At 49.8% G+C, this 16098-nt stretch overlaps 12 non-coding genes across 12 annotated transcripts; all 12 read left to right on the top strand.

Moving 5' to 3' along the window:
• The first annotated feature begins 3641 nt into the window (after positions 1 to 3641).
• LOC126214497 (5S ribosomal RNA) lies at positions 3642 to 3760 on the top strand. Its single transcript, XR_007541950.1, has one exon. It is a non-coding gene; the product is annotated as a 5S ribosomal RNA (ribosomal RNA).
• Positions 3761 to 4750: 990 nt separating this feature from the next.
• LOC126214496 (5S ribosomal RNA) lies at positions 4751 to 4869 on the top strand. Its single transcript, XR_007541949.1, has one exon. It is a non-coding gene; the product is annotated as a 5S ribosomal RNA (ribosomal RNA).
• A 990-nt stretch (positions 4870 to 5859) lies between these two features.
• LOC126214495 (5S ribosomal RNA) lies at positions 5860 to 5978 on the top strand. The gene has a single exon (XR_007541948.1). It is a non-coding gene; the product is annotated as a 5S ribosomal RNA (ribosomal RNA).
• A 990-nt stretch (positions 5979 to 6968) lies between these two features.
• LOC126214494 (5S ribosomal RNA) lies at positions 6969 to 7087 on the top strand. The gene has a single exon (XR_007541947.1). It is a non-coding gene; the product is annotated as a 5S ribosomal RNA (ribosomal RNA).
• Positions 7088 to 8077: 990 nt separating this feature from the next.
• Positions 8078 to 8196, top strand: LOC126214493 (5S ribosomal RNA). The gene has a single exon (XR_007541946.1). It is a non-coding gene; the product is annotated as a 5S ribosomal RNA (ribosomal RNA).
• A 990-nt stretch (positions 8197 to 9186) lies between these two features.
• LOC126214491 (5S ribosomal RNA) lies at positions 9187 to 9305 on the top strand. The gene has a single exon (XR_007541945.1). It is a non-coding gene; the product is annotated as a 5S ribosomal RNA (ribosomal RNA).
• Positions 9306 to 10295: 990 nt separating this feature from the next.
• Positions 10296 to 10414, top strand: LOC126214490 (5S ribosomal RNA). The gene has a single exon (XR_007541944.1). It is a non-coding gene; the product is annotated as a 5S ribosomal RNA (ribosomal RNA).
• Positions 10415 to 11404: 990 nt separating this feature from the next.
• LOC126214488 (5S ribosomal RNA) lies at positions 11405 to 11523 on the top strand. The gene has a single exon (XR_007541942.1). It is a non-coding gene; the product is annotated as a 5S ribosomal RNA (ribosomal RNA).
• A 990-nt stretch (positions 11524 to 12513) lies between these two features.
• LOC126214487 (5S ribosomal RNA) lies at positions 12514 to 12632 on the top strand. The gene has a single exon (XR_007541941.1). It is a non-coding gene; the product is annotated as a 5S ribosomal RNA (ribosomal RNA).
• A 990-nt stretch (positions 12633 to 13622) lies between these two features.
• Positions 13623 to 13741, top strand: LOC126214486 (5S ribosomal RNA). Its single transcript, XR_007541940.1, has one exon. It is a non-coding gene; the product is annotated as a 5S ribosomal RNA (ribosomal RNA).
• A 990-nt stretch (positions 13742 to 14731) lies between these two features.
• LOC126214485 (5S ribosomal RNA) lies at positions 14732 to 14850 on the top strand. Its single transcript, XR_007541939.1, has one exon. It is a non-coding gene; the product is annotated as a 5S ribosomal RNA (ribosomal RNA).
• Positions 14851 to 15840: 990 nt separating this feature from the next.
• LOC126214484 (5S ribosomal RNA) lies at positions 15841 to 15959 on the top strand. The gene has a single exon (XR_007541938.1). It is a non-coding gene; the product is annotated as a 5S ribosomal RNA (ribosomal RNA).
• Positions 15960 to 16098: the final 139 nt, after the last annotated feature.

The following is a 16098-nucleotide window of genomic DNA, read 5'->3' as shown; positions in this document are numbered from 1 at the left end:
ATCAGTCACGACTATTTACGGACTGTTATGGTCCGTATGGGGCTTGGTCGCAAGTTCAGTACTGTGATTCACAATCTTTTAACAGCGGCAACTTCTCGGATTCTCTTCAATGGTCTGCCCGGCGATGGTTTCAAGCTTCGTCGGTCTGTCCGGCAAGGGTGTCCACTCTCTATGTGTCTTTTTGCAATCGCAATGGACCCCCTGTTGCGGAAGATATCCACCGTTTGTCACGGGGTGACTATTGGCGCGGGTTCACTCATTTGCAAAGCATATGCCGATGACTTAGGCGTATTTATCGAACGACCGGAAGACATTGATACTCTTTCTCTCATTCTCTCTCAATTTGAAAAAGCTTCTGGGGCTGTTGTGAACCCGACTAAATCTGTATTGATCCCACTCACTCCGAATATGAGGAATTTACGGCGCAACTGGTATACTGTCAAGGAACAACACAAAATTCTTGGGATTGTGATGACGTCCAACATTCAACGGATGGAGGCCTTGAATTGGCGCGCCGTGTTGTACTCAATTCGAGCGATGACGCAAGCGAATGCCAAGCGCAATTTAGCGTTAACGGAACGGGTCTCGGTCGCCAATGTTCAGATCCTTGCGAAAGCCTGGTTTTTGGCGCAAGTTCTGCCTGTCCCTAAACAATTGGAACGCGCTATTAAACACGCCGTTTACTGGATGGTTTGGCGGGGTGACATTTTTAAAGTGGCCTCTCAGACTTGTACGCTTCCTCCAGCCGAAGGCGGAATTGGTTTGGTCGATTTTCACGCTAAATGTGCCGCTCTGTTGTTACACCGAACTGCTCGTACTATGGAAAAGGATGCTGCGGGCCCCACGTCAGCGTTATTTGAATTTTATCGGCCTGCCTCCTTGCGCGCGCCTGTTTTCATCCTGGATATACCATATCGCCTAAATTTTGTTCGCCAGTATTATCTCCACTGCAGCTATCTGGTTGATGTCGATTGGCGTCGCGACACCGTTGGCGCCATCACTGCGGCACTGCGTGGCACTCTGCCCAGGAACAAATGGGAGCTGCGGCTCCCACGACATGATTGGCAGGCGGTGTGGCGGAACGTTTCAAACAACTTGTTGTCGCCGGCTGTCAAGTCTACGTGGTACAAGGTCGTCAATCGTACGATAGCCACGAACGCGAAGCTTCATGCCATCAATCTCGTCCCCCACAGCCGTTGTGCTGACTGTGGTGCGGATGACACTATAGAGCATCGCTTCGATTGTCCTCGGTTTACGGAGGTTTGGACTACTACCAGAGAGATGTTGGCCTTGATGAACAGGATGCCTTCGCGGGACATACAGCCTCTGTACCTCCTGGTTCCTGATTGGCGGCTTTACCCGACAACGAAATGGAATGCACATGCGTGGCTTGCCGCGCATGCTGCCCATGGGATTTTTTCTCTTCACCTCACGGACCGACTCAAATTTCTTACTTATATTTGGGATGCTTACCGGCGTGAACAAATGCACCCGAAGTGTCGTGAACGTTATGCCAGATTTCTGGAAATCCCGATTCTGACTGCGTTTCACAAACTCGGTGTTCCGATTGTGATATAACCACTTCTGTTTTGATCTGTTTCTCCCGATTTCGACGTTTAACTTTTCGCTTTCCTACTACTCATGGTTTTCAATGTGTGGACGACCCCGGATAAGTCTGCTTGTTTGAGGTTGTACGATGTAACAGGGTTTTGCTGGAGTGTTGTTCCTCTACGACGCTGCACCTGGTGTGTATTCTCTGAAGCGACGCTGTGCAGAAGGCACGGTTTTTTTTTTTTCCTGGATGTTCTACTTGCAAACTTGTTGAAGACTGTGTTGAACGTGTTTATGTGGCATAAGGCACAGTGACTGACTTTTCAGTTTGCTGCGCCTGCTTCATTCACTTCTCCGAAGGTCTACAGTAATCTAGCGGCCGACCTTTATCTTTACCTTATTGTTAATTGGCCGTCTTCTTTTTTTTTGTTTGTTATTAAATTTTAGTGCATGGCCTCGAGGATCACACCTTGTGATTTCCAGCGTACATGGGAATACTATTTGGAAGACACTTTGTTTAAATTTGGACGTTTTGTGGAAGTCATGCAAATGGGGAATTCATGGCTACTTCGTAGACGAGAACCGGCCCGTGAACTTTCCTTTGAGAAGAATCCTTCTTGCGCTTCGCGTCTTTGGCATTTTTTTCTTTTCTTTGGTGTATATTCCATTCTGCTGGACATCATACGTCATTCTGCATCGGCGGTGCTTTGTCAGATGCGTGTCATCTTCTGTTTTTTTTACATATGGTGCAAGTTTATTTTTTTTATTTTCTCGGAAGAGGTCCGGCGTACGGGTGGATGGTACAGGTATTGCAGAAGCGGCATTTCATTTCTATTTACCTGATTTTGTGACTTACTACTTGCAACACCACATGTTTTGGTTTTGCCACGGAATATTTTATTTCTTAATGTTGTTCTTTTTCTTTTTCTTCTTGCATCGTATAATGCAGGAGCCACCACCACCGCTCTTATAGCATTCGAAGCTCGCCGAAGAAGGCGTTTTGTGGAGAGCGATAAGGCCGGGCTATAAGGGGAGATGGGAGGCCCGTAAAAAAAAAAAAAAAAAAAAAAAAAAAAAAAAAAAAAAGGTGCTGTTGGCTCCCCTTCTTTTTTTTTTTCCTTTTTATATCGCTACTCCTGCCAGCCCTCTTTCGATACTACCCTTCTGTTGTGACAAAGACGTTTCCTTAAGCATTTTAAACTACTGTAATGGTGCGAAAACAAAAAAAAAATAAAATAAAATAAAAATGAACCAATAAAAATGGTACTTTTGGCTCCCCTGCATTTTTTCCTTTTTAAGCCGCCATCCTGCCAGCAGTCGTTTCATACTACCTTTCTGTTATGACAAAGATGCTTTCTTAAGCATTTTAAAGTAATGCAACGGTACGATAATGCGGTAATTAACTCAGTTTGAGGGAGAATGTGCTAACGAAGTTTGCCGGGAAGTCTTTGAAAACGATAAAACAGTACGAATCTGCCCTGAAATGCGTCAGCGCCTATTGTTGTGCTGCACTGTACAGTTCCAAATTTGATTTGTAATCATAAATTTATTCCTTAGTCGCGTCGTCTAGTCCCGCAGACGTTTGTCGTGCTTGCGCCGTCATATGGACCACGACCCGAGCGGCAGCGAGCGGCAGTCGAGCAAAGTCGGGCCAAGTCGGTACGGGGACAGGGATAGGAAAGGTGCGAATGCACTGCCAACTATGCAAACACCCGGTGTGAGGCGAAGCGAGGCGAGGAAGCTCACATCGCTACCAGTGGCGCCCTCCAGCACGACACTGCCACACCCCGCACAGAGCATACGCCTGGACACCAGGGACGAGATACGCCTTCCGCGAGTGTCGAAGGTTGCACGCGACAAGCGAATGACAGGAGGTGCTACGAGCAGCTGTGCGTCTCACACACGCGACGGCGCGCTCGCCAATTCGGCAATCGTTCTGCTGGGACGTCGGGCGCGCACTCCGCGCCGTCCTCGAGGAACTCGCTGTTGCGGAAGGAGGTGCTTTCGTCAAATGCGGCCGAAAACTAACATTTTGTGTGTTGGGAGAAGAGCCGAATGCGAATTCTGCCGTGCGCCTACAGTATATGTACGCCAACGGCCATACCATGTTAAATACACCGGTTCTCGTCCGATCACCGAAGTTAAGCAACATCGGGCCCGGTTAGTACTTGGATGGGTGACCGCCTGGGAGCACCGGGTGCTGTTGGCTCCCCTTCTTTTTTTTTTTCCTTTTTATATCGCTACTCCTGCCAGCCCTCTTTCGATACTACCCTTCTGTTGTGACAAAGACGTTTCCTTAAGCATTTTAAACTACTGTAATGGTGCGAAAACAAAAAAAAATAAAATAAAATAAAAATGAACCAATAAAAATGGTACTTTTGGCTCCCCTGCATTTTTTCCTTTTTAAGCCGCCATCCTGCCAGCAGTCGTTTCATACTACCTTTCTGTTATGACAAAGATGCTTTCTTAAGCATTTTAAAGTAATGCAACGGTACGATAATGCGGTAATTAACTCAGTTTGAGGGAGAATGTGCTAACGAAGTTTGCCGGGAAGTCTTTGAAAACGATAAAACAGTACGAATCTGCCCTGAAATGCGTCAGCGCCTATTGTTGTGCTGCACTGTACAGTTCCAAATTTGATTTGTAATCATAAATTTATTCCTTAGTCGCGTCGTCTAGTCCCGCAGACGTTTGTCGTGCTTGCGCCGTCATATGGACCACGACCCGAGCGGCAGCGAGCGGCAGTCGAGCAAAGTCGGGCCAAGTCGGTACGGGGACAGGGATAGGAAAGGTGCGAATGCACTGCCAACTATGCAAACACCCGGTGTGAGGCGAAGCGAGGCGAGGAAGCTCACATCGCTACCAGTGGCGCCCTCCAGCACGACACTGCCACACCCCGCACAGAGCATACGCCTGGACACCAGGGACGAGATACGCCTTCCGCGAGTGTCGAAGGTTGCACGCGACAAGCGAATGACAGGAGGTGCTACGAGCAGCTGTGCGTCTCACACACGCGACGGCGCGCTCGCCAATTCGGCAATCGTTCTGCTGGGACGTCGGGCGCGCACTCCGCGCCGTCCTCGAGGAACTCGCTGTTGCGGAAGGAGGTGCTTTCGTCAAATGCGGCCGAAAACTAACATTTTGTGTGTTGGGAGAAGAGCCGAATGCGAATTCTGCCGTGCGCCTACAGTATATGTACGCCAACGGCCATACCATGTTAAATACACCGGTTCTCGTCCGATCACCGAAGTTAAGCAACATCGGGCCCGGTTAGTACTTGGATGGGTGACCGCCTGGGAGCACCGGGTGCTGTTGGCTCCCCTTCTTTTTTTTTTTCCTTTTTATATCGCTACTCCTGCCAGCCCTCTTTCGATACTACCCTTCTGTTGTGACAAAGACGTTTCCTTAAGCATTTTAAACTACTGTAATGGTGCGAAAACAAAAAAAAATAAAATAAAATAAAAATGAACCAATAAAAATGGTACTTTTGGCTCCCCTGCATTTTTTCCTTTTTAAGCCGCCATCCTGCCAGCAGTCGTTTCATACTACCTTTCTGTTATGACAAAGATGCTTTCTTAAGCATTTTAAAGTAATGCAACGGTACGATAATGCGGTAATTAACTCAGTTTGAGGGAGAATGTGCTAACGAAGTTTGCCGGGAAGTCTTTGAAAACGATAAAACAGTACGAATCTGCCCTGAAATGCGTCAGCGCCTATTGTTGTGCTGCACTGTACAGTTCCAAATTTGATTTGTAATCATAAATTTATTCCTTAGTCGCGTCGTCTAGTCCCGCAGACGTTTGTCGTGCTTGCGCCGTCATATGGACCACGACCCGAGCGGCAGCGAGCGGCAGTCGAGCAAAGTCGGGCCAAGTCGGTACGGGGACAGGGATAGGAAAGGTGCGAATGCACTGCCAACTATGCAAACACCCGGTGTGAGGCGAAGCGAGGCGAGGAAGCTCACATCGCTACCAGTGGCGCCCTCCAGCACGACACTGCCACACCCCGCACAGAGCATACGCCTGGACACCAGGGACGAGATACGCCTTCCGCGAGTGTCGAAGGTTGCACGCGACAAGCGAATGACAGGAGGTGCTACGAGCAGCTGTGCGTCTCACACACGCGACGGCGCGCTCGCCAATTCGGCAATCGTTCTGCTGGGACGTCGGGCGCGCACTCCGCGCCGTCCTCGAGGAACTCGCTGTTGCGGAAGGAGGTGCTTTCGTCAAATGCGGCCGAAAACTAACATTTTGTGTGTTGGGAGAAGAGCCGAATGCGAATTCTGCCGTGCGCCTACAGTATATGTACGCCAACGGCCATACCATGTTAAATACACCGGTTCTCGTCCGATCACCGAAGTTAAGCAACATCGGGCCCGGTTAGTACTTGGATGGGTGACCGCCTGGGAGCACCGGGTGCTGTTGGCTCCCCTTCTTTTTTTTTTTCCTTTTTATATCGCTACTCCTGCCAGCCCTCTTTCGATACTACCCTTCTGTTGTGACAAAGACGTTTCCTTAAGCATTTTAAACTACTGTAATGGTGCGAAAACAAAAAAAAATAAAATAAAATAAAAATGAACCAATAAAAATGGTACTTTTGGCTCCCCTGCATTTTTTCCTTTTTAAGCCGCCATCCTGCCAGCAGTCGTTTCATACTACCTTTCTGTTATGACAAAGATGCTTTCTTAAGCATTTTAAAGTAATGCAACGGTACGATAATGCGGTAATTAACTCAGTTTGAGGGAGAATGTGCTAACGAAGTTTGCCGGGAAGTCTTTGAAAACGATAAAACAGTACGAATCTGCCCTGAAATGCGTCAGCGCCTATTGTTGTGCTGCACTGTACAGTTCCAAATTTGATTTGTAATCATAAATTTATTCCTTAGTCGCGTCGTCTAGTCCCGCAGACGTTTGTCGTGCTTGCGCCGTCATATGGACCACGACCCGAGCGGCAGCGAGCGGCAGTCGAGCAAAGTCGGGCCAAGTCGGTACGGGGACAGGGATAGGAAAGGTGCGAATGCACTGCCAACTATGCAAACACCCGGTGTGAGGCGAAGCGAGGCGAGGAAGCTCACATCGCTACCAGTGGCGCCCTCCAGCACGACACTGCCACACCCCGCACAGAGCATACGCCTGGACACCAGGGACGAGATACGCCTTCCGCGAGTGTCGAAGGTTGCACGCGACAAGCGAATGACAGGAGGTGCTACGAGCAGCTGTGCGTCTCACACACGCGACGGCGCGCTCGCCAATTCGGCAATCGTTCTGCTGGGACGTCGGGCGCGCACTCCGCGCCGTCCTCGAGGAACTCGCTGTTGCGGAAGGAGGTGCTTTCGTCAAATGCGGCCGAAAACTAACATTTTGTGTGTTGGGAGAAGAGCCGAATGCGAATTCTGCCGTGCGCCTACAGTATATGTACGCCAACGGCCATACCATGTTAAATACACCGGTTCTCGTCCGATCACCGAAGTTAAGCAACATCGGGCCCGGTTAGTACTTGGATGGGTGACCGCCTGGGAGCACCGGGTGCTGTTGGCTCCCCTTCTTTTTTTTTTTCCTTTTTATATCGCTACTCCTGCCAGCCCTCTTTCGATACTACCCTTCTGTTGTGACAAAGACGTTTCCTTAAGCATTTTAAACTACTGTAATGGTGCGAAAACAAAAAAAAATAAAATAAAATAAAAATGAACCAATAAAAATGGTACTTTTGGCTCCCCTGCATTTTTTCCTTTTTAAGCCGCCATCCTGCCAGCAGTCGTTTCATACTACCTTTCTGTTATGACAAAGATGCTTTCTTAAGCATTTTAAAGTAATGCAACGGTACGATAATGCGGTAATTAACTCAGTTTGAGGGAGAATGTGCTAACGAAGTTTGCCGGGAAGTCTTTGAAAACGATAAAACAGTACGAATCTGCCCTGAAATGCGTCAGCGCCTATTGTTGTGCTGCACTGTACAGTTCCAAATTTGATTTGTAATCATAAATTTATTCCTTAGTCGCGTCGTCTAGTCCCGCAGACGTTTGTCGTGCTTGCGCCGTCATATGGACCACGACCCGAGCGGCAGCGAGCGGCAGTCGAGCAAAGTCGGGCCAAGTCGGTACGGGGACAGGGATAGGAAAGGTGCGAATGCACTGCCAACTATGCAAACACCCGGTGTGAGGCGAAGCGAGGCGAGGAAGCTCACATCGCTACCAGTGGCGCCCTCCAGCACGACACTGCCACACCCCGCACAGAGCATACGCCTGGACACCAGGGACGAGATACGCCTTCCGCGAGTGTCGAAGGTTGCACGCGACAAGCGAATGACAGGAGGTGCTACGAGCAGCTGTGCGTCTCACACACGCGACGGCGCGCTCGCCAATTCGGCAATCGTTCTGCTGGGACGTCGGGCGCGCACTCCGCGCCGTCCTCGAGGAACTCGCTGTTGCGGAAGGAGGTGCTTTCGTCAAATGCGGCCGAAAACTAACATTTTGTGTGTTGGGAGAAGAGCCGAATGCGAATTCTGCCGTGCGCCTACAGTATATGTACGCCAACGGCCATACCATGTTAAATACACCGGTTCTCGTCCGATCACCGAAGTTAAGCAACATCGGGCCCGGTTAGTACTTGGATGGGTGACCGCCTGGGAGCACCGGGTGCTGTTGGCTCCCCTTCTTTTTTTTTTTCCTTTTTATATCGCTACTCCTGCCAGCCCTCTTTCGATACTACCCTTCTGTTGTGACAAAGACGTTTCCTTAAGCATTTTAAACTACTGTAATGGTGCGAAAACAAAAAAAAATAAAATAAAATAAAAATGAACCAATAAAAATGGTACTTTTGGCTCCCCTGCATTTTTTCCTTTTTAAGCCGCCATCCTGCCAGCAGTCGTTTCATACTACCTTTCTGTTATGACAAAGATGCTTTCTTAAGCATTTTAAAGTAATGCAACGGTACGATAATGCGGTAATTAACTCAGTTTGAGGGAGAATGTGCTAACGAAGTTTGCCGGGAAGTCTTTGAAAACGATAAAACAGTACGAATCTGCCCTGAAATGCGTCAGCGCCTATTGTTGTGCTGCACTGTACAGTTCCAAATTTGATTTGTAATCATAAATTTATTCCTTAGTCGCGTCGTCTAGTCCCGCAGACGTTTGTCGTGCTTGCGCCGTCATATGGACCACGACCCGAGCGGCAGCGAGCGGCAGTCGAGCAAAGTCGGGCCAAGTCGGTACGGGGACAGGGATAGGAAAGGTGCGAATGCACTGCCAACTATGCAAACACCCGGTGTGAGGCGAAGCGAGGCGAGGAAGCTCACATCGCTACCAGTGGCGCCCTCCAGCACGACACTGCCACACCCCGCACAGAGCATACGCCTGGACACCAGGGACGAGATACGCCTTCCGCGAGTGTCGAAGGTTGCACGCGACAAGCGAATGACAGGAGGTGCTACGAGCAGCTGTGCGTCTCACACACGCGACGGCGCGCTCGCCAATTCGGCAATCGTTCTGCTGGGACGTCGGGCGCGCACTCCGCGCCGTCCTCGAGGAACTCGCTGTTGCGGAAGGAGGTGCTTTCGTCAAATGCGGCCGAAAACTAACATTTTGTGTGTTGGGAGAAGAGCCGAATGCGAATTCTGCCGTGCGCCTACAGTATATGTACGCCAACGGCCATACCATGTTAAATACACCGGTTCTCGTCCGATCACCGAAGTTAAGCAACATCGGGCCCGGTTAGTACTTGGATGGGTGACCGCCTGGGAGCACCGGGTGCTGTTGGCTCCCCTTCTTTTTTTTTTTCCTTTTTATATCGCTACTCCTGCCAGCCCTCTTTCGATACTACCCTTCTGTTGTGACAAAGACGTTTCCTTAAGCATTTTAAACTACTGTAATGGTGCGAAAACAAAAAAAAATAAAATAAAATAAAAATGAACCAATAAAAATGGTACTTTTGGCTCCCCTGCATTTTTTCCTTTTTAAGCCGCCATCCTGCCAGCAGTCGTTTCATACTACCTTTCTGTTATGACAAAGATGCTTTCTTAAGCATTTTAAAGTAATGCAACGGTACGATAATGCGGTAATTAACTCAGTTTGAGGGAGAATGTGCTAACGAAGTTTGCCGGGAAGTCTTTGAAAACGATAAAACAGTACGAATCTGCCCTGAAATGCGTCAGCGCCTATTGTTGTGCTGCACTGTACAGTTCCAAATTTGATTTGTAATCATAAATTTATTCCTTAGTCGCGTCGTCTAGTCCCGCAGACGTTTGTCGTGCTTGCGCCGTCATATGGACCACGACCCGAGCGGCAGCGAGCGGCAGTCGAGCAAAGTCGGGCCAAGTCGGTACGGGGACAGGGATAGGAAAGGTGCGAATGCACTGCCAACTATGCAAACACCCGGTGTGAGGCGAAGCGAGGCGAGGAAGCTCACATCGCTACCAGTGGCGCCCTCCAGCACGACACTGCCACACCCCGCACAGAGCATACGCCTGGACACCAGGGACGAGATACGCCTTCCGCGAGTGTCGAAGGTTGCACGCGACAAGCGAATGACAGGAGGTGCTACGAGCAGCTGTGCGTCTCACACACGCGACGGCGCGCTCGCCAATTCGGCAATCGTTCTGCTGGGACGTCGGGCGCGCACTCCGCGCCGTCCTCGAGGAACTCGCTGTTGCGGAAGGAGGTGCTTTCGTCAAATGCGGCCGAAAACTAACATTTTGTGTGTTGGGAGAAGAGCCGAATGCGAATTCTGCCGTGCGCCTACAGTATATGTACGCCAACGGCCATACCATGTTAAATACACCGGTTCTCGTCCGATCACCGAAGTTAAGCAACATCGGGCCCGGTTAGTACTTGGATGGGTGACCGCCTGGGAGCACCGGGTGCTGTTGGCTCCCCTTCTTTTTTTTTTTCCTTTTTATATCGCTACTCCTGCCAGCCCTCTTTCGATACTACCCTTCTGTTGTGACAAAGACGTTTCCTTAAGCATTTTAAACTACTGTAATGGTGCGAAAACAAAAAAAAATAAAATAAAATAAAAATGAACCAATAAAAATGGTACTTTTGGCTCCCCTGCATTTTTTCCTTTTTAAGCCGCCATCCTGCCAGCAGTCGTTTCATACTACCTTTCTGTTATGACAAAGATGCTTTCTTAAGCATTTTAAAGTAATGCAACGGTACGATAATGCGGTAATTAACTCAGTTTGAGGGAGAATGTGCTAACGAAGTTTGCCGGGAAGTCTTTGAAAACGATAAAACAGTACGAATCTGCCCTGAAATGCGTCAGCGCCTATTGTTGTGCTGCACTGTACAGTTCCAAATTTGATTTGTAATCATAAATTTATTCCTTAGTCGCGTCGTCTAGTCCCGCAGACGTTTGTCGTGCTTGCGCCGTCATATGGACCACGACCCGAGCGGCAGCGAGCGGCAGTCGAGCAAAGTCGGGCCAAGTCGGTACGGGGACAGGGATAGGAAAGGTGCGAATGCACTGCCAACTATGCAAACACCCGGTGTGAGGCGAAGCGAGGCGAGGAAGCTCACATCGCTACCAGTGGCGCCCTCCAGCACGACACTGCCACACCCCGCACAGAGCATACGCCTGGACACCAGGGACGAGATACGCCTTCCGCGAGTGTCGAAGGTTGCACGCGACAAGCGAATGACAGGAGGTGCTACGAGCAGCTGTGCGTCTCACACACGCGACGGCGCGCTCGCCAATTCGGCAATCGTTCTGCTGGGACGTCGGGCGCGCACTCCGCGCCGTCCTCGAGGAACTCGCTGTTGCGGAAGGAGGTGCTTTCGTCAAATGCGGCCGAAAACTAACATTTTGTGTGTTGGGAGAAGAGCCGAATGCGAATTCTGCCGTGCGCCTACAGTATATGTACGCCAACGGCCATACCATGTTAAATACACCGGTTCTCGTCCGATCACCGAAGTTAAGCAACATCGGGCCCGGTTAGTACTTGGATGGGTGACCGCCTGGGAGCACCGGGTGCTGTTGGCTCCCCTTCTTTTTTTTTTTCCTTTTTATATCGCTACTCCTGCCAGCCCTCTTTCGATACTACCCTTCTGTTGTGACAAAGACGTTTCCTTAAGCATTTTAAACTACTGTAATGGTGCGAAAACAAAAAAAAATAAAATAAAATAAAAATGAACCAATAAAAATGGTACTTTTGGCTCCCCTGCATTTTTTCCTTTTTAAGCCGCCATCCTGCCAGCAGTCGTTTCATACTACCTTTCTGTTATGACAAAGATGCTTTCTTAAGCATTTTAAAGTAATGCAACGGTACGATAATGCGGTAATTAACTCAGTTTGAGGGAGAATGTGCTAACGAAGTTTGCCGGGAAGTCTTTGAAAACGATAAAACAGTACGAATCTGCCCTGAAATGCGTCAGCGCCTATTGTTGTGCTGCACTGTACAGTTCCAAATTTGATTTGTAATCATAAATTTATTCCTTAGTCGCGTCGTCTAGTCCCGCAGACGTTTGTCGTGCTTGCGCCGTCATATGGACCACGACCCGAGCGGCAGCGAGCGGCAGTCGAGCAAAGTCGGGCCAAGTCGGTACGGGGACAGGGATAGGAAAGGTGCGAATGCACTGCCAACTATGCAAACACCCGGTGTGAGGCGAAGCGAGGCGAGGAAGCTCACATCGCTACCAGTGGCGCCCTCCAGCACGACACTGCCACACCCCGCACAGAGCATACGCCTGGACACCAGGGACGAGATACGCCTTCCGCGAGTGTCGAAGGTTGCACGCGACAAGCGAATGACAGGAGGTGCTACGAGCAGCTGTGCGTCTCACACACGCGACGGCGCGCTCGCCAATTCGGCAATCGTTCTGCTGGGACGTCGGGCGCGCACTCCGCGCCGTCCTCGAGGAACTCGCTGTTGCGGAAGGAGGTGCTTTCGTCAAATGCGGCCGAAAACTAACATTTTGTGTGTTGGGAGAAGAGCCGAATGCGAATTCTGCCGTGCGCCTACAGTATATGTACGCCAACGGCCATACCATGTTAAATACACCGGTTCTCGTCCGATCACCGAAGTTAAGCAACATCGGGCCCGGTTAGTACTTGGATGGGTGACCGCCTGGGAGCACCGGGTGCTGTTGGCTCCCCTTCTTTTTTTTTTTCCTTTTTATATCGCTACTCCTGCCAGCCCTCTTTCGATACTACCCTTCTGTTGTGACAAAGACGTTTCCTTAAGCATTTTAAACTACTGTAATGGTGCGAAAACAAAAAAAAATAAAATAAAATAAAAATGAACCAATAAAAATGGTACTTTTGGCTCCCCTGCATTTTTTCCTTTTTAAGCCGCCATCCTGCCAGCAGTCGTTTCATACTACCTTTCTGTTATGACAAAGATGCTTTCTTAAGCATTTTAAAGTAATGCAACGGTACGATAATGCGGTAATTAACTCAGTTTGAGGGAGAATGTGCTAACGAAGTTTGCCGGGAAGTCTTTGAAAACGATAAAACAGTACGAATCTGCCCTGAAATGCGTCAGCGCCTATTGTTGTGCTGCACTGTACAGTTCCAAATTTGATTTGTAATCATAAATTTATTCCTTAGTCGCGTCGTCTAGTCCCGCAGACGTTTGTCGTGCTTGCGCCGTCATATGGACCACGACCCGAGCGGCAGCGAGCGGCAGTCGAGCAAAGTCGGGCCAAGTCGGTACGGGGACAGGGATAGGAAAGGTGCGAATGCACTGCCAACTATGCAAACACCCGGTGTGAGGCGAAGCGAGGCGAGGAAGCTCACATCGCTACCAGTGGCGCCCTCCAGCACGACACTGCCACACCCCGCACAGAGCATACGCCTGGACACCAGGGACGAGATACGCCTTCCGCGAGTGTCGAAGGTTGCACGCGACAAGCGAATGACAGGAGGTGCTACGAGCAGCTGTGCGTCTCACACACGCGACGGCGCGCTCGCCAATTCGGCAATCGTTCTGCTGGGACGTCGGGCGCGCACTCCGCGCCGTCCTCGAGGAACTCGCTGTTGCGGAAGGAGGTGCTTTCGTCAAATGCGGCCGAAAACTAACATTTTGTGTGTTGGGAGAAGAGCCGAATGCGAATTCTGCCGTGCGCCTACAGTATATGTACGCCAACGGCCATACCATGTTAAATACACCGGTTCTCGTCCGATCACCGAAGTTAAGCAACATCGGGCCCGGTTAGTACTTGGATGGGTGACCGCCTGGGAGCACCGGGTGCTGTTGGCTCCCCTTCTTTTTTTTTTTCCTTTTTATATCGCTACTCCTGCCAGCCCTCTTTCGATACTACCCTTCTGTTGTGACAAAGACGTTTCCTTAAGCATTTTAAACTACTGTAATGGTGCGAAAACAAAAAAAAATAAAATAAAATAAAAATGAACCAATAAAAATGGTACTTTTGGCTCCCCTGCATTTTTTCCTTTTTAAGCCGCCATCCTGCCAGCAGTCGTTTCATACTACCTTTCTGTTATGACAAAGATGCTTTCTTAAGCATTTTAAAGTAATGCAACGGTACGATAATGCGGTAATTAACTCAGTTTGAGGGAGAATGTGCTAACGAAGTTTGCCGGGAAGTCTTTGAAAACGATAAAACAGTACGAATCTGCCCTGAAATGCGTCAGCGCCTATTGTTGTGCTGCACTGTACAGTTCCAAATTTGATTTGTAATCATAAATTTATTCCTTAGTCGCGTCGTCTAGTCCCGCAGACGTTTGTCGTGCTTGCGCCGTCATATGGACCACGACCCGAGCGGCAGCGAGCGGCAGTCGAGCAAAGTCGGGCCAAGTCGGTACGGGGACAGGGATAGGAAAGGTGCGAATGCACTGCCAACTATGCAAACACCCGGTGTGAGGCGAAGCGAGGCGAGGAAGCTCACATCGCTACCAGTGGCGCCCTCCAGCACGACACTGCCACACCCCGCACAGAGCATACGCCTGGACACCAGGGACGAGATACGCCTTCCGCGAGTGTCGAAGGTTGCACGCGACAAGCGAATGACAGGAGGTGCTACGAGCAGCTGTGCGTCTCACACACGCGACGGCGCGCTCGCCAATTCGGCAATCGTTCTGCTGGGACGTCGGGCGCGCACTCCGCGCCGTCCTCGAGGAACTCGCTGTTGCGGAAGGAGGTGCTTTCGTCAAATGCGGCCGAAAACTAACATTTTGTGTGTTGGGAGAAGAGCCGAATGCGAATTCTGCCGTGCGCCTACAGTATATGTACGCCAACGGCCATACCATGTTAAATACACCGGTTCTCGTCCGATCACCGAAGTTAAGCAACATCGGGCCCGGTTAGTACTTGGATGGGTGACCGCCTGGGAGCACCGGGTGCTGTTGGCTCCCCTTCTTTTTTTTTTTCCTTTTTATATCGCTACTCCTGCCAGCCCTCTTTCGATACTACCCTTCTGTTGTGACAAAGACGTTTCCTTAAGCATTTTAAACTACTGTAATGGTGCGAAAACAAAAAAAAATAAAATAAAATAAAAATGAACCAATAAAAATGGTACTTTTGGCTCCCCTGCATTTTTTCCTTTTTAAGCCGCCATCCTGCCAGCAGTCGTTTCATACTACCTTTCTGTTATGACAAAGATGCTTTCTTAAGCATTTTAAAGTAATGCAACGGTACGATAATGCGGTAATTAACTCAGTTTGAGGGAGAATGTGCTAACGAAGTTTGCCGGGAAGTCTTTGAAAACGATAAAACAGTACGAATCTGCCCTGAAATGCGTCAGCGCCTATTGTTGTGCTGCACTGTACAGTTCCAAATTTGATTTGTAATCATAAATTTATTCCTTAGTCGCGTCGTCTAGTCCCGCAGACGTTTGTCGTGCTTGCGCCGTCATATGGACCACGACCCGAGCGGCAGCGAGCGGCAGTCGAGCAAAGTCGGGCCAAGTCGGTACGGGGACAGGGATAGGAAAGGTGCGAATGCACTGCCAACTATGCAAACACCCGGTGTGAGGCGAAGCGAGGCGAGGAAGCTCACATCGCTACCAGTGGCGCCCTCCAGCACGACACTGCCACACCCCGCACAGAGCATACGCCTGGACACCAGGGACGAGATACGCCTTCCGCGAGTGTCGAAGGTTGCACGCGACAAGCGAATGACAGGAGGTGCTACGAGCAGCTGTGCGTCTCACACACGCGACGGCGCGCTCGCCAATTCGGCAATCGTTCTGCTGGGACGTCGGGCGCGCACTCCGCGCCGTCCTCGAGGAACTCGCTGTTGCGGAAGGAGGTGCTTTCGTCAAATGCGGCCGAAAACTAACATTTTGTGTGTTGGGAGAAGAGCCGAATGCGAATTCTGCCGTGCGCCTACAGTATATGTACGCCAACGGCCATACCATGTTAAATACACCGGTTCTCGTCCGATCACCGAAGTTAAGCAACATCGGGCCCGGTTAGTACTTGGATGGGTGACCGCCTGGGAGCACCGGGTGCTGTTGGCTCCCCTTCTTTTTTTTTTTCCTTTTTATATCGCTACTCCTGCCAGCCCTCTTTCGATACTACCCTTCTGTTGTGACAAAGACGTTTCCTTAAGCATTTTAAACTACTGTAATGGTGCGAAAACAAAAAAAAATAAAATAA

This window comes from Schistocerca nitens, chromosome 11 (assembly GCF_023898315.1).
Source record: "Schistocerca nitens isolate TAMUIC-IGC-003100 chromosome 11, iqSchNite1.1, whole genome shotgun sequence".
In the NCBI taxonomy this organism is placed as follows: Eukaryota; Metazoa; Arthropoda; class Insecta; order Orthoptera; family Acrididae; genus Schistocerca; species Schistocerca nitens.
The sequence above is the reverse complement of the archived record's forward strand: the minus strand, read 5'-3'. Positions and strand labels throughout refer to the sequence as shown.